Below are 15195 nucleotides of genomic sequence, written 5' to 3'. Positions count from 1 at the left end.
AGTACTTCAGATATGTTTAGAGGGAATGGCACTAGTCCTATATTATGCTGCCCTTGGGGCACGTGAGAGCACACCCAACACTCGGTTTGGTTTAGCACCTTACCCACCAGGGAGTGATAATCCTCCAAAGGATGCCCGTCTATATTCAGAGTACTGGGGGACTGGCATCGTTGGATGCATCTCTCTTTAACTAGGGAGTCGCAGAACTTGCAGATACAATACTCATCAGACAATAGCCCCTCACACTGCCTCCGAGTTCCTGAGCTAGCAGACCTTTTCATAACCCCTGGACCAAGCTTGATAATGGGCTGCTCTGAGTATTCTAATAACTTTTCCTCTGCCTCCATCTCATCCGTATCACTACCAGAACTCTCCTCCGTCCTCCATCCTCCTTCACAAAAATAGAATGTCCTTGAAAGAGTAAAAACAAGAAAAATCCTGGAACAAAAGAAAAACAAAAACCGCCACTCCATCGCTGGAAAGATAGTTCTGGGGCAACGTCTCTGGTTCAGGTGTCTCGATTGCAGGCTTTAGGTCTCCCGGAACAGACTCACAAGTGACAGATCTATGTCGTTGGTCTCAGTTTTCACTTTCTCCGGATTATGGACTCTCCTGCAGTGGGTGGAATGGACCCAAGTGTCTCTCTCTGCAACCTTCAGTGATGTAGCACTGGTCAGCAGCACTTGGTACGGGCCTTCCCAATGGTCTGTTAAACAACCTGAACGTAAGAAATTGCGGATCATAACATAGTCTCCAGGTTCAACATCATGACAGTTTGTTTCTGGCATACCAGGTGACAGCATTTTTAGTTTTTGTTGTTGTTGCTTTAGCTGTCTACTCATTCTTATAAGATATTGTACAGTCACTTCATTATTACACTTCAAGTCGTCTTGTGGACTCACGATCAAATGAGGTCGTTGTCCGAACAGTATCTCAAAGGGGGACAGATTAAGAGGAGGTCTAGGAGTGGTCCGAATGCTATGGAGGACCAATGGCAAAGCCTCTGGCCATGCCAACCCAGTTTCAGCCATTACCATACCAAGCTTGTTCTTTATAGTACCATTTACTCTCTCCACCTTACCACTGGCTTGTGGTCGGTAAGGGGTGTGAAGTCTGCTACCGGTTCCCATGAGTTTACACATATTTTAGAAGATATCACCAGTATAGTGGGTACCCCTATCACTTTCAATGATTCTAGGGATACTGAACCTACATACAAAATCTTGTACAATTTTCTTTGCAGTGAACACAGCAGTATTAGTGGCTGCCGGATATGCTTCTACCCAACCGGAAAACACATCAATACACACTAACACATACTTTAGATTCCTGCACGGTGGTAATTGGATATAGTCAATTTGTATTACCTGAAAAGGTCCGTCTGTAGGAGGGATGTGAGATGGCTCAGTTGGAATAGTTTTCCCAACATTTTTCCTCAAGCAAGTAAGACATGACATTGCCTTCCTACCAGCCTGAGAGGAAAATCCGGGAGCACACCAGTATGCTCTCACCAGTTTGCACATACCTTCTTTACCCAGGTGAGTCAGGCCGTGTGCTGCTTCAGCCAGGCTTGGATAGGACTCTTGACCACATCCCTTCGCCTTCCAGACCGCCTTTTCCTGCAGGGAACACAAATCTTGCATTTCAATTAATTTCTGCATGTCTAATGTCTGAAAAACCATCATAGTCTCGGTCGATACAGTCATAGGTTGCCCTGCTGCCCATTTAGCAGCTTTGTCTGCCCTGTTGTTGCCCAATGACACTGGGTCTTCTTCAAAGGTATGGGCTTTGCACTTTATGACGGCTACTGTTCTGGGTAACTGTATCGCTGTCAGAAGTCCTTTTATGTATTGTGAGTGTGCCACTGGCGTACCTGCTGCTGTCGTAAAGTTTCTAAGACGCCAAAGGGCCCCAAAATCGTGCACTACCCCGAAGGCGTACCTAGAGTCAGTATATATATTGGCTGATTTACCATCTGCCAATTCACACGCTCTCCTTAGTGCTACTAGTTCCGCCACCTGGGCTGAGTGAGGTGGGTCAAGGGGTTCAGCTTCTACTACATCCTGATCGTCTACCACAGCGTAACCAGTACATAACTCTCCCGTCTCTGTCTGTCTATGACAGCTTCCGTCTGTATAAAACGTAAAATCTACATTTTCTAAGGGGGTGTCACGTATGTCGGGCCTTGCAGTAAAGGTCTGATTCAGGTGTTCCATACAGTCATGCGTGTCAGTATTCTTGCCTAACTCATCATCAACCAGGGTCTCCTCACCTCCCACCCTTTGTGTCTCTCTAAACACATATGGAAGGTATGTAGCTGGATTTAAGGTGCTACATTGTTTTATGGTGATGTTTGAGGGTGCCATCAGGGCTAGTTCCCACTTTGTGAATCTAGCTGAAGAAACATGTCTGGTTTGGGCTGAGTTTAACAGAGCTGATACAGCATGGGGTGTATAGACAGTGGAATTATGACCTAATACTACGTCTTCGCTCTTACTTACTAGAAGAGCAGTTGCTGCTACACTTCTGAGACATGTTGGGAGTGATCTTGCCACATTGTCTAATTGTGCACTGTAGTATGCTACTGGTCTGCTAGCGTCACCATGTTTCTGTGCGAGGACACCTGCTGCACAACCATCAGCTTCTGTACAGTATAGCTCAAAAGGCTTTTCATAATCAGGTATTCCCAATGCAGGTGCTCTAGTCAGACTATCTTTAAGAATAAAGAACGCTTGTTCTGACTCTTCTGTGTGTAAAACACGTTCTGGTTTTGACGAAGAGACTAGTTCCTGCAATGGTAATGCCAGAATAGAAAAACCTGGGATCCAGGATCTACAGTATCCACACATCCCCAGGAAAGTACGAATCTGCTTCTGGCTCTGCGGCAGAGTCATGTGTTGTATGGCCTCAATCCTGTCGGTTGTCAGGTGTCTTAGCCCCTTAGTGAGGCAGTGTCCTAAGTATTTGACCTTAGTCTGACATGGCTGTAATTTATCCTTTGCCACCTTGTGCCCTGTTTGTGAAAGATGAAGCAACAACAATTTAGTATCATGTAAACATGACATAAAAGAATCAGAGCACAACAACAAATCGTCCACATATTGAATTAGAACAGACCCATTGTGGGGTTGAAAGGATTGCAAACAGTTATGTAAGGCTTGGGAGAAAATACTGGGGCTGTCAATGAACCCCTTGGGTAGTCTGGTCCATGTGTATTGCACTCCCCGGTAGGAGAATGCAAAAAGGTATTGGCAGTCAGGGTGAAGAGGGACTGAGAAGAAAGCAGAACATAAATCAATGACAGTAAAATGACTAGCAGACGGTGGAATCTGCATGAGGATGACAGCTGGATTCAGCACTATGGGGAATTGGCTCTCAACAACTTTGTTAATTCCCCTTAAGTCCTGGACTAATCTATAGCCCCTTCCCTCACTCTTCTTCACAGGGAAAATGGGACTATTTGCTGTACTGGCTGTACGAATTAAAATCCCTTGTTGTAACAGCCTCTCAATAACAGGATATACCCCTAGTTCCACCTCCGGTTTTAATGGATACTGTGGGATTTTTGGAGCTATCCTACCACTTTTTAGATTGACCATGACAGGGGCTACGTTTGCCATCAGTCCAGTGTCCTGTCCATCTCTGGTCCATAGTGAACCTGGTATTTCCAGCAACATCTCCTTTACTTGAGATGGACTGTGTTCTATAACAGTAGAGTGTAACATTAACCTTTGAGGGGTGTCCAATATGTCCTGTACCTCATGACCAACCTTCTCGGCTATATCTAGGAACACACCATCTGAAGTACAGTATATGACACATACCATTTTACATAACAAGTCTCTCCCTAGCAAGTTATTAGGAGCCACCGCAGCCAAGAGAAATGATTGCTTGGTATGCAGGGGCCCGATAGTAACTTCAGCAGGTTTAGTTAGTGGATAATGTAACACTCTTCCCGTTACTCCCATAGCTGGAATAGTTTTACTGGTCACCTGTAGATTGAAAGGAGAGGTTATCACAGATTGGGCCGCCCCTGTATCTACAAGAAAGGTTTGTTTCCTACCAGCTATGTCAACAATCATTGTTGGTTCTTCACTCTGACTCTCAGTTAACCTCACTGGCTGTAGATTACAGGTATGACCTGACCCCTAGCGCTGACTATCATTTTCCCGCGCAATATTTGCTGTTATAATATGTGCGGGTAGATGTGAGTCTTCTATTCTATGTGAGTCCTTCCTTGGAGGATATCTATGTGTCCCACCTCTAGGGTTGTATCGGTCTTTTTTACAATACCCCTTCTAACGTGTCCTTCTTCATTACAATTGAAACATCTGATCACTCTATGTTTCTTATTATGTGGGTTGTATGCTGGTGGTCGTGTATGCATCCCCTCTAGAGCCTGTATACTCACCGTCATTAACCTATCACTTTTCTCCTCCTTCTTTCTGAAAAGGTTTTTGTCATGCTCCACAGCAGACTCCCTAAGAGAATCTACTGTGATGCCTCTCCAATTAGGTAATGTGGTTTGTACTCTGGTTTATAAATTTTCTCTAAGGCCATCCAATAATACTCCTACAGCTACTTCCCTATGATGTGGGTCCTCCCCTATGTTTGATATCCAAGTGAACCGTGTTATCGCTGCTATAGCTCTAATGAAGTAACCTGCTGCTGTCTCACTATCTTTCTGCCTGATGGTGAAAATTTTACTCCAATTCGTTACTACCGGAAAATAGATGGCTAAATGTTTAACAATTTGTTCTATATTTTCTTGGTTAATCTCATCAGTCAAGGTGTCATCTTCATCCAACACATAATCTTTAATAAATTTTTGTATGTCAGTATGGGGAGGAAGACACGCCCTCAACACTACACGCCAATCCTTATCGGTTGGTTCGTGTGCATTTCCTAAGTCTTTAACAAATTTCTGACACTTTGCCAACTCTTTTCTGGGATCTGGGAATTCAGTCATAATGGAACGTAATTCTGATCTAGTCCAGGGACAATGCATTGTAACATTTCTTAAAGGAAATACACCATCCTTATCCGGTTTCCCATTGGGAACTGATATTGTGCGGACTGGGTACGCACCCACTGGTTCACTGTTTTCAGAAGTCACTATCGGATCTGCTGGTTCAAGATTTAGAACGCTATCACTCCTAGTGATCACACTACTCTCACCTATCTCAGCCATTGCTCCTTTCCCATACTTACGCTGAACCTCTAGCATATTAACAGCATGAGCAATGGTCGAAATCACAGTGGGTTCATCTTCATCTTCTGATACACTTGTTTTAAACTGGCTTAAAACAGGATACAATTTAGCAATTTCTCTTTTTTCGGTTTTAATAACGGCTGTACTTACCCCTCCTGCCACATAAGGTGGCGGGGGTGCGCTTGCGCTGAATACGCCACGCTTCTCAACGGCTACTTCCGCCCTGCGCGCGCTTTTCGCCACGCCTACTTCCGCTGTGCATTCGCTGCTCTGCCACGTGTTACCTTCCATTTTCCACAATTTTAAACAATCATTATGTCTATTTCTCTTTTTCGTTGACTTAATCAACCATACCTTATCTTTTACAGTATTTAGTACCTCTGCATTAAAACTTCCTATTGTTGGGAAAGGCCTATCACAATCTTTGGTCATTTTTACCCACGTGTCGCAATACGCAGTTGCGTATGCACCATATTTATTACACATGAGAAATCTCGCTGAACCAATAGGACCTTCCTTAGGCAGTACACTGGCCATCTCTAGCGTATGCTTAGCACCCATGTTGAACAACACCAATCTATGCAGAACACTTTCAACAATTTGCTACAAACACTCTACCGCTAGAGATCTCTTACTGGCCGTGGACATATTTGCTCAAGCCGCGTCCACTCGCTTCCTCTTGTACTAAACAAGGACCCCTAGCACAGACAATATCACTGTGGGACCCAAGGGCTATCAGCTCCTCGATACCCTGGCTAAACCACAAAAAATCTGTTGAGTTTATTATAACTGGGAGAACAAAGTCGATACAATCAACCAGCCTTTCCAATATAATTCCTCCTAGTTGCTTCACCAATTCGCACTAACGGTTGTCGTGCGGTTAGATCGCACTGCCTACCAATACTAGTTATTAGCAAACCTTGCGATCTATTGGTAGCGCTTTGCGAAACTCCAGTTTTCGCATTCGGTATACCTGCCCTGTATACCGTCCTTCAGTTGGGCAACCCGCCTCGTCAGACAGCAACTGAGCACAATGAATAATAAACAGTGTATCTACGTTACAACATCACACACTATACACCTTTTCTGCGCAGAAAATCAAAAGTTCCCAACAACAGTAATAATGTCTCAGAGGCTTTCACAAGTAATTATACTATGCACATATAATAACTATCAAGACGATTGTTTAACCACGTGGCAAATCTACCGGAAGTTTGCGTACGCACAGCAGGAAATACACATACGCTAAGCAATGCAATACAGTTAAAATGCACAATGACAGTAAAAAGAAACAGTTTTCTCTTTTGTCCCTAGGTTCTAGTTAGCGTGCCCTAGACAATGCAAAACGGATATTCGGTTTCACAACACAGAGTAAAATTCAGGTTTTGAACACATTGCGTTCTTACCCGAATATGACGCGTCTCCACCCTTTGTTGCGGAACCGAAATCCGTTGGTCTTGCGTATCATCGGCAACGAAACCTCCAAAGCTCACGAGCCCCCAAATTGTTATGTGCGTATTGTCGCTAACCAATAACGATTGTCGAACCTCGATTTGTGTTTCCAACGCACAAAGATTTATTCGCAAAAAGTAGTATAATATGTTCAAGCAAAGTGATAATAAATACAGCCGTTACTTATCGCAGGCGCTCTGGATCCAGTGTGCAGTCATTTAATCCTGAAGTCTGGGGACAAGATGTCTGAACACTAGATGTGAAGCTGCTGTTTATATGCACACAGAAATACAGTAATACAATGAAGATGGTATAGCTTGCTTCTATTGGTCCAGGTTTCAGGAAGGTCCAAGGGGTTGTCAATCATTGGCTAGTTCATCCTAAGGAATCCAAAGTAGGGGGTCATCTCAGCAGGGGGTATGCTCGGCTCTTCCCGCCAAGATTCCTTAGTCTTAAGTAGTCCATAATTCCCTATCATTCATAACTTGCGTATGCACTCTGCGATTCCTTCGCAGAGTGAACCAAACAGTGTCAAATGTTAAGAGGTTTATTATGATACCACATATGATATGATTCCTTCAACCTGTTCCATATATTTCACTAATATGCATATAACTTTAATATAAAACATAAATACTACTATATTTCGACATAACTGACTATGTGTTGAAACTACCATTAATGTGTACTATTTTACAAGTATGCGTGTTTGTGCGAATGTATGGTAAAAGACCAAATACTGTTGCTGCCACGTGTAGTAGCTGCGTACGTCCTTTCACGCCTTAGCGTACCGTACGCATCTTTTCAGACAAAGACAACCAAGTTTGCTGGATTTTAATTGAAATTACTTTATCCAATTTGCTGACTTCGACAGTATATTACGTAAATTAATTTCATTACAGAAACATTTTCCTCAGGCTGATCTTTCCACATCGCCAGTGCTGGTAAGGTATATCTTTTTTTTCTTTTTTGTCCAGACAGCTAAGCACATTGAAATAACTAATTGTAGTGTTTGTATATGAAATAAAATGTATGTATTTCTTTTGAGTCACTTACTGAATGTAATATATATCATGTATTTGGACTCTCCCACTAGTAGAATAGAAACTAAATTCTCCCGTGTGCACATTATTTGTGACAGACCAACCAGTCTTTTACATGCAGCATACTTTCCGCAGGTATTTTATTGTTCTTCAAATGTCTTAAACAAAATTAAAAATAAATCTTAATAGTATCACTTGTCCTACAGAGACATCTAGTGTTCACCAAGTTCTAACTTCTATAGATTGCACAAGAAAGATAACATTATAACATTCGCAAATTTCTGTATGTAAAATGTTTGTTTCCCTGTGGACAACAAATATTGTTCCAGACCCTTAAGTATGATGACACATGGCTCCATGACATTGTTGAACATAACAAAAACGATGTATTCAATAAGGAAAACAGTTCCAAAAATGTGAATGTTTGCCATTATTCATCTGTTTGTGATCTCACTTAGCTACTCTCGTGAGAGAAAATGATCCAAGTACAACTGGCTCCTTTAAATTGTACTGTGGATTCGTGAGATTTCATCTAGGACTCTCAATGTAAACTTCACCCACTGAAATATTTCCTATGTCAAGTTTTCCCTCAACGGAAACTGAAAGAAGACAAACTGTATTGTATGGGATATTGGGCCCTGGCTTCATCTCCATATTCATTCATATTGCATATTCATATTCATAGGCGGCACGGTAGCTTAGTGGTTAGCACTTCTGCCTCGATTCCTGACCATGGTCTTATCTGTGTGGAGTTTGTATGTTCTCCCCGTATTTGCGTGGGTTTTCTCTGGGTGCTCCGGTTTCCTCTCACACTCCAAAAACATATTGGTAGGTTTATTGGCTGCTATCAAATTGACCCTAGTCTGTGTGTGTGTATATGTTAGTGAATTTAGACTGTAAGCTCCAGTGGGGCAGGGACTGATGCAAGTGTGTTCTCTGTACAGTGCTGTAGAATCAGTGGCGCTATAAAATAGCTGATGATGATGATTTCAACCTTCTGTAACAGTGAAGATTCCAGAATCACATGGAAGCAGAGGAGAGCTGGGCAATTATAGCCTGGGGACAAGACTCAACTCAGCAGCCTATTAGATAAATTTTAAAGGAAAAAAAAATGAAGGGTGACCCAGCCCCTGCATGCATGGAGGTACCTCCTCTGTGACACAGAGCACAATGGCCCTTTGCCTCTACCTTGTCCTTTGACAGACTATGGAGCAAGAACAGTAAGTAGTGTCCTGGTGGTTTGGTGTCAGTCACTTACACCCTGAACTTCCACGTGGCCATCCAAGTCTGTTGGATCTCTGCATCAAAAGTCACAGTTAATGGTTTATTTTCTTGTCAAGGTCAGAATTGCAAGAGAAACCTGCCATGATGTCAGTATTTAGGTGAGGAAAGAAAGAGGGTAAGAGGGTGTCTTTATTTCAATTAAATATTTTTTAAATCTGATTTGTGTGTTTTTTTCTTTTATATTTTTCAGTGGTGCACTACAGGTCCCTGGATGCCAGGGTATGCTGGCACTTGTGCTTCCTCAAGTGTCAGCACACCCTGGCAGCCATGAGTATGTTGGAGGTTGTAGTACTACAAGCACCAGCATACCAAGCCACTTAAAGACAACCAGGGCATACTGGGAACTGTAGTGCATGATACAAATATTTTCGTTTAACCCTTTAATTATATTTATTAGCCCGCACTCACAGCCATTGGTGGGGTAATCTCTAGTGCTATCAGATCATGGCTGGTTTGCATTGGGGGGGCTACATTTTTTTGCAGTCCATATCCCCCTGAGGAATTCAGCCTCTGCTGGTAGGGATAGGGCTGCTTGGTGCTATGGCTGTGCCACATTGCGGGTTTTCCTGCTATAGTGCCACCTGCCCTCACTGGCATAGCTTAGTACTTGCTGGTATTGGCATCTCTGGGGTGACTACATGCTTTTTGCCAGATTCCATTTTGCAAATGCCAATTTAAGCTAGCAACACTAGAGTTGGTTTGGCTTTTATTGGGGGTGCCTGCTTGTTGAATTTTTTTATTTATTTTTCGCGTTTACGGCCTATAGTGTATAATACACTGTTAATGTATCGTACACTTTAAGTGCAATTTGTGCACAATGCATCGCCACACATACCTTTAGAGTCTCTCTGCATTGTAAGTAAATTGTGGGGTTTTAATGAGCATAATTTTCATTTGTGCTTTTGAATGTCTATAAGATTGCTCTGGGTTTGGAACACATTTGGATCCTTCTGATTTAGCACCCTATGACTTTTCATCAATTTGGAATTGTCATTCTGAGGTGTACATTGGATTTAGTGCCATTGGGACTAATGGGCATGGTGGCACTTGTTGTTCTACCTACTTGCCAAGCGGTCAATTGATGCCATAGCTTGTCTGGGGCTTTGTAGTTCCAAGAAATATAATGATTTTCTATCTAAAACTATTTTCCTGGCACCCCCCACCCAAGTGGCACCCGAGCTGGGATTTGAACTGCAAACCTGTTCAACATGGGACTGGTTTGGTAGGAGGGATCATTGTTTTTTTCAGGCATGATTACCCTAGGGAATTCCACAGCAAGGTTTTACAGTATGACAGGCGGGCCTCCCCCTAATAGTGTAACCAACCCAGCCTGGCATACCCTAGTGCTGGTTGCCACATTTGCAGGGGTACCTCAGACTTAGAATGACTGACTTTCTTGATGTGCAATAAGTGTCCTCCAAGCAGCCAGCACTGGTTCTACATGCAAAACAGTAACACACAATCTCATCTATACTACCGCAATGTGAAATTGTAACTCATGGTGCAATGTAGAAAAAGTGTTCCCCTTTGTGAGTCAGGCCCATTTGTCGATGTATACGGTTGTATGCCATACTGTCACTTCTCCTACTGCCTTCATTCTAAAACTATCACATTCCATTCACTTACATTCCCATTACATATTTCATGTACAGCCACTTCTAAATTTCCACTTCAACCACTAGTCATACCTATGCAGGGCCGGTGCAAGGTCTGTATGCGCCCTAGGCAAGGTTTCAGCCTTGTCGCCCCCCCCCCCCCCCCCCTTTGTCAAACACACTAAAAAAATGATAATATAGAAATAAGTATGTGTGAACACTTTGTGGACCGCAATGGGCCCGTATTGTCACACACTCAAGGGGGTAAATTTATTAATGTCCGGATTCTTCAACTCCGGCGTGTTCAGCGTCTTCGGCGATTAAATTTAAAGCGGCGCTGAATTGTAAAGGGAAACTTCCCTTTACAATGCAGCGCCGCTTTAAATTTAATCGCCGAAGACGCTGAACGCGCCGGAGTTGAAAAATCCGGACATTAATACATTTACCCCAAGGTGTCTCAGTAACCACCTACAGCACACAAACAATATTCTGATTGGTGAGGGTCTCAGCCCACAGCCAATCAGTGATCACTTTGGTTCAAGAAAGAGTGTAAAATAAAAAGAACAACCCTTACCTTATCCTGGCTGGCAAGGATGCAGTCCAGGCGCACTGATGCTTTCAACACTTTCCAAGCTCCACTTCTACCATTTGGGAAGTTACAGCAGTAATTGATTTAATATTGCTTGTTGACATAATATACGTTTTTCTACAACATAGTTTGCATATCAAATATAGAGCATGAGGTGCCAAATAATAGTCATTTTTCTCACGCATAGTTTGCAAATCAATTATAGAGTATGACATGGCAAATAGTTATTTTTCTATGGTATAAAAAGGACTATTTGCCACCTCATGCTCTACATTTGATTTGCAAGCTATGCGGGCAAAAAAAATGACAATTATTTGGCACTTCATGCTCCATATTTGATATGCAAACTATGGTGGAGAAAATTATTATTTTATTGGCACCTCATGCTCTATATTTGACAATTGAAAATCAAATATAGAGCATGAGGTGCCACTCCACCATAGTTTTAAAATGAAATAAAGAACATGAGGTGCCAAAGAATAATCCAACCCCCCCATTTTTATTTTTTGTAACTCACCTCTTCCTTATTGGTCCTCGTGCACGCCTTTTTACAAATAAAAAAACAATAATAATATAAAAATAAAAATAAAATTTTATTTACTTACTTTTTTTCTCTTGTCAGCAGATGCAGGGGGCTCCTCACACTTCTTCTGTCCTCTCCAATGGCTGCCAAAATGCTCCTCAGCTTCCAAAATCACAGAGGAGGGGAGTGGATCAGAGTGGTGTATGCTGGGAGGGGAGGGGGCTCTGGGAAATAACTTTACTCACACTGTCAGTGATAGACAGTGTGAGAACATGAGGGCGGGGACAGCACTTCTCTGCATCTGGAGGGACTGGAGGCGCCGCCGAAGAGGGCTATTATCACATGATCACTGAGAGTCAGTGATCATGTGTGAGTGCGGCAGGCAGCGCGACCCGGGCGCATCCATTGAAAAAAAAAAAAAATCAGACACAGCAGGCGCCATTCCGCCGCTGTTCCAAACACCGCTGACTAGATTAGAAAATCTAGTCAGCGGCGCCCTGCAGGTCCCGGCGCCCTAGGCAACTGCCTAGGGTTGCCTAATGGGAGCGCCGGGCCTGTACCTATGTAATGTCACTACTTTCTAGTGAACTGAATCCACAAAATGACTGCTTCAACTGTGAATAAGCCACAGGTATACTAAAGATATGGTATCCAAAATCACATTTGGTTATGATGCTCCTACTACAGAATATGCAAACCTTAATGGAAAAAAATAATATGCTCTATCTTGTTTCTCGATTTAATACATTAAAAAAAAAAGATGATATTATGTATGTCTGAATAAAATCGGATTTCACATCAGTCAGCTGTTGCCTAATAGGCAAAGTATTCTGACCAAGATAAGTAATTCTCTCTATATTCGCCACCATGCTGCACTCAAACCTGCTCCTGAGTTCAGTGACAACAGATTGACCACAGTTTTGATTAAACTGATCTTTATACTGAGAGACAACACTTTCTTGTTACGTCCTCAGCTGTAATACGGGGGGACAAGTGTGAGAGAAATGTCACAACGTTGGGAGCTATGGAGTGGAAAGAGCGGCCTTTGGACGGGAAGCTCAGTGCCCCTGGTAAAATGATCTAAGTGGTTTTGGATTGTGGCCATGAGCCTCCTCCTGTAGTTTAATGCACAAAGGATGTGTGAGAGGGTCACAAAACATTTGCTGGCAGTTCTGTACACACAGCTCATTCAGCAAGCTCACAGAATAGCAAATAGAACTACAGTTTTAAAGAGAAATGAAACCTAATTTAAACAAACTAGATGTAGCTAAATGCCAGACTGTACTGGACTGTACTACATTTTTTTGCGTTGAATAAAATGACTCCTCTTAACATTTTTAAGGGGCAAAGAGAGGAGTATAGCATTACATTGGTAATTGACTATAATAGTAAATTGGTTAATATTGTTCAAAATGTAATATGCAAGCAGTGCACCATTGTAATAAAAAATAGCATGCAGTAATGAAGCTTTGCCGTCTGTAACTACATTAAAATTAAATGCAATCGATGCCAATGAATAACAGATTAATAGGATAATCAGGCACAGCATAGTGAGGTGGAGCCTGAGTCTGATAGCATATCAGGCTGGAACTCGCATACTGTGGCAAGCTGCATTAGGCAAGATGGGCAGTAAGAGCCGTGTCACGTGAAACAAGTTTGGCGCTCCTTTTAAAGAGTAGAGTCCTTAGCAATGTGGCTCAACAACAAACATGCTTCTATAGCAACACGCCTTTTATCATTTACATCCGTCTGTCCTTCTCTTTCAGTTTCTCTCTCTTTTTCAATCAGCGCCCCCCTATTTCTTCATCTTAGATGTAATTATTACCATCATCATCATCATCATTTATTTATATAGCGCCACTAATTCCGCAGCGCTGTACAGAGAACTCATTCACATCAGTCCCTGCCCCATTGGGGCTTACAGTCTAAATTCCGTAATATAGACACACACAGACACAGACAGACAGACAGACAGAGAGGCAGAGACTAGGGTCAATTTAATAGCAGCCAATTAACCTACCAGTATGTTTTTTGGAGTGTGGGAGGGAACCGCCGCACCCGGAGGAAATTCACGCAAACACGGGGAGAACATACAAACTCCACACAGATAAGGCCATGGCTGGGAATTGAACTCATGACCCCTGTGCTGTGAGGCAGAAGTGCTACCACTAAGTGCTACCTATACTGTGCTGCCCACCAGGGCCGTATTTCCCATTGGGCACAATGGGCAGGTGCCCGGGGGCCCTGCAGCCCAGGGGGGCCCGTCGGAGGCAGCAAAAAAAAACAAACCTGAAAAAAAAGAAGAAAATACTTACCTTGCGGTCAGCTGGCGATCCAGCTCCCTCCATGGTCTCCTCCTCCGTCGCGCTCGCAGTGCATGTCGGGCGTGATGTCATCACGCCCGCCCGACAGCCATATAGGGTCCCCGGTGCACTGCTGTGCCCGGGGGCCCAAGATGTCCTTAAGAGTGCCCTACTGCCCACCATCTGTTTTCCTAGGCTTTATAACTTAATAATCTTTGAAATAGACACTCTTAACTGTTACGATTTAGGCGGGATTGTCCCAATTTGACTGGACAGTTCTGACATCCCACGGATCAGAACTTTTGTCCTGATTCCAGGACAGCTGGAAAGTGTATTCCATTAATGGTGCCTCTTAAATTCTGTGTATACTAGTGGCAGGTTTGTGTGGCATTGAAAGGGTGTTTTTCGGAGGAAAAGAAAGGGATTTTGTGTGACACAACGTGATGTTGCATGGCCACGTCCAATACACACTGTCTGATTAGGAAAAAAACCCACGAAATTTGACATGATGGGATTGGGATGGGAGTTTTACAGTCCAACCAGATACTACCACAAATGATAGGATTAGATGCCCCAGCTCAGTAGCCAAGTGTCCCTGGAAACTAGTTCAATTATTGCCAACCATGCGTGGATGTCTTTTTCTCCATTTAGCTTTGCCTTCCAAAACACTTCCCTCATTTGCTACAATATAACCCAGTGATACCACAACTTATTCATCCTTGACAGCAAATAATGCTCTTTACATTCCACAGGTCATAGACAGGCCCTTGAGGGAAATTTCCCCCATTTACAATATGCTCTTTTGTCACATCCCCCTTTAGACAATTTAATCCCTCTCCCCCAAACCCCCCCCTGCGCTAACTAAGTGGCCGCTATAGCTGCACTGTCCTATACAGCAGCCGCGGCGCTGTCAAAGAAGCGTCCGCGGTGGTGCTGTAGTGTATACAGCACCGCTGCGGACGCTTCTTAGACAGCGCCGCGGCTGCTGTATAGGACAGCGCTGAAGAAACGGAGCAGCTGCGCATGCGCAGCAGCTCTCGCGGGGGATGGGTTTTTTTTGGGTCGGGGGGAAACCCCCCCCCCCGACAATCCTCCGTTCGCCCCTGCAAACTACAACATAATCTTCCTTTAAATGTGTACTATTCCTTAAAAACTTAAAAGAAGTCAACTTGTGGCTTTCCTGCTGCAGTAAAA

This window comes from Mixophyes fleayi, chromosome 4 (assembly GCF_038048845.1).
Source record: "Mixophyes fleayi isolate aMixFle1 chromosome 4, aMixFle1.hap1, whole genome shotgun sequence".
NCBI lineage: Eukaryota > Metazoa > Chordata > Amphibia > Anura > Limnodynastidae > Mixophyes > Mixophyes fleayi.
The sequence above is the reverse complement of the archived record's forward strand: the minus strand, read 5'-3'. Positions refer to the sequence as shown.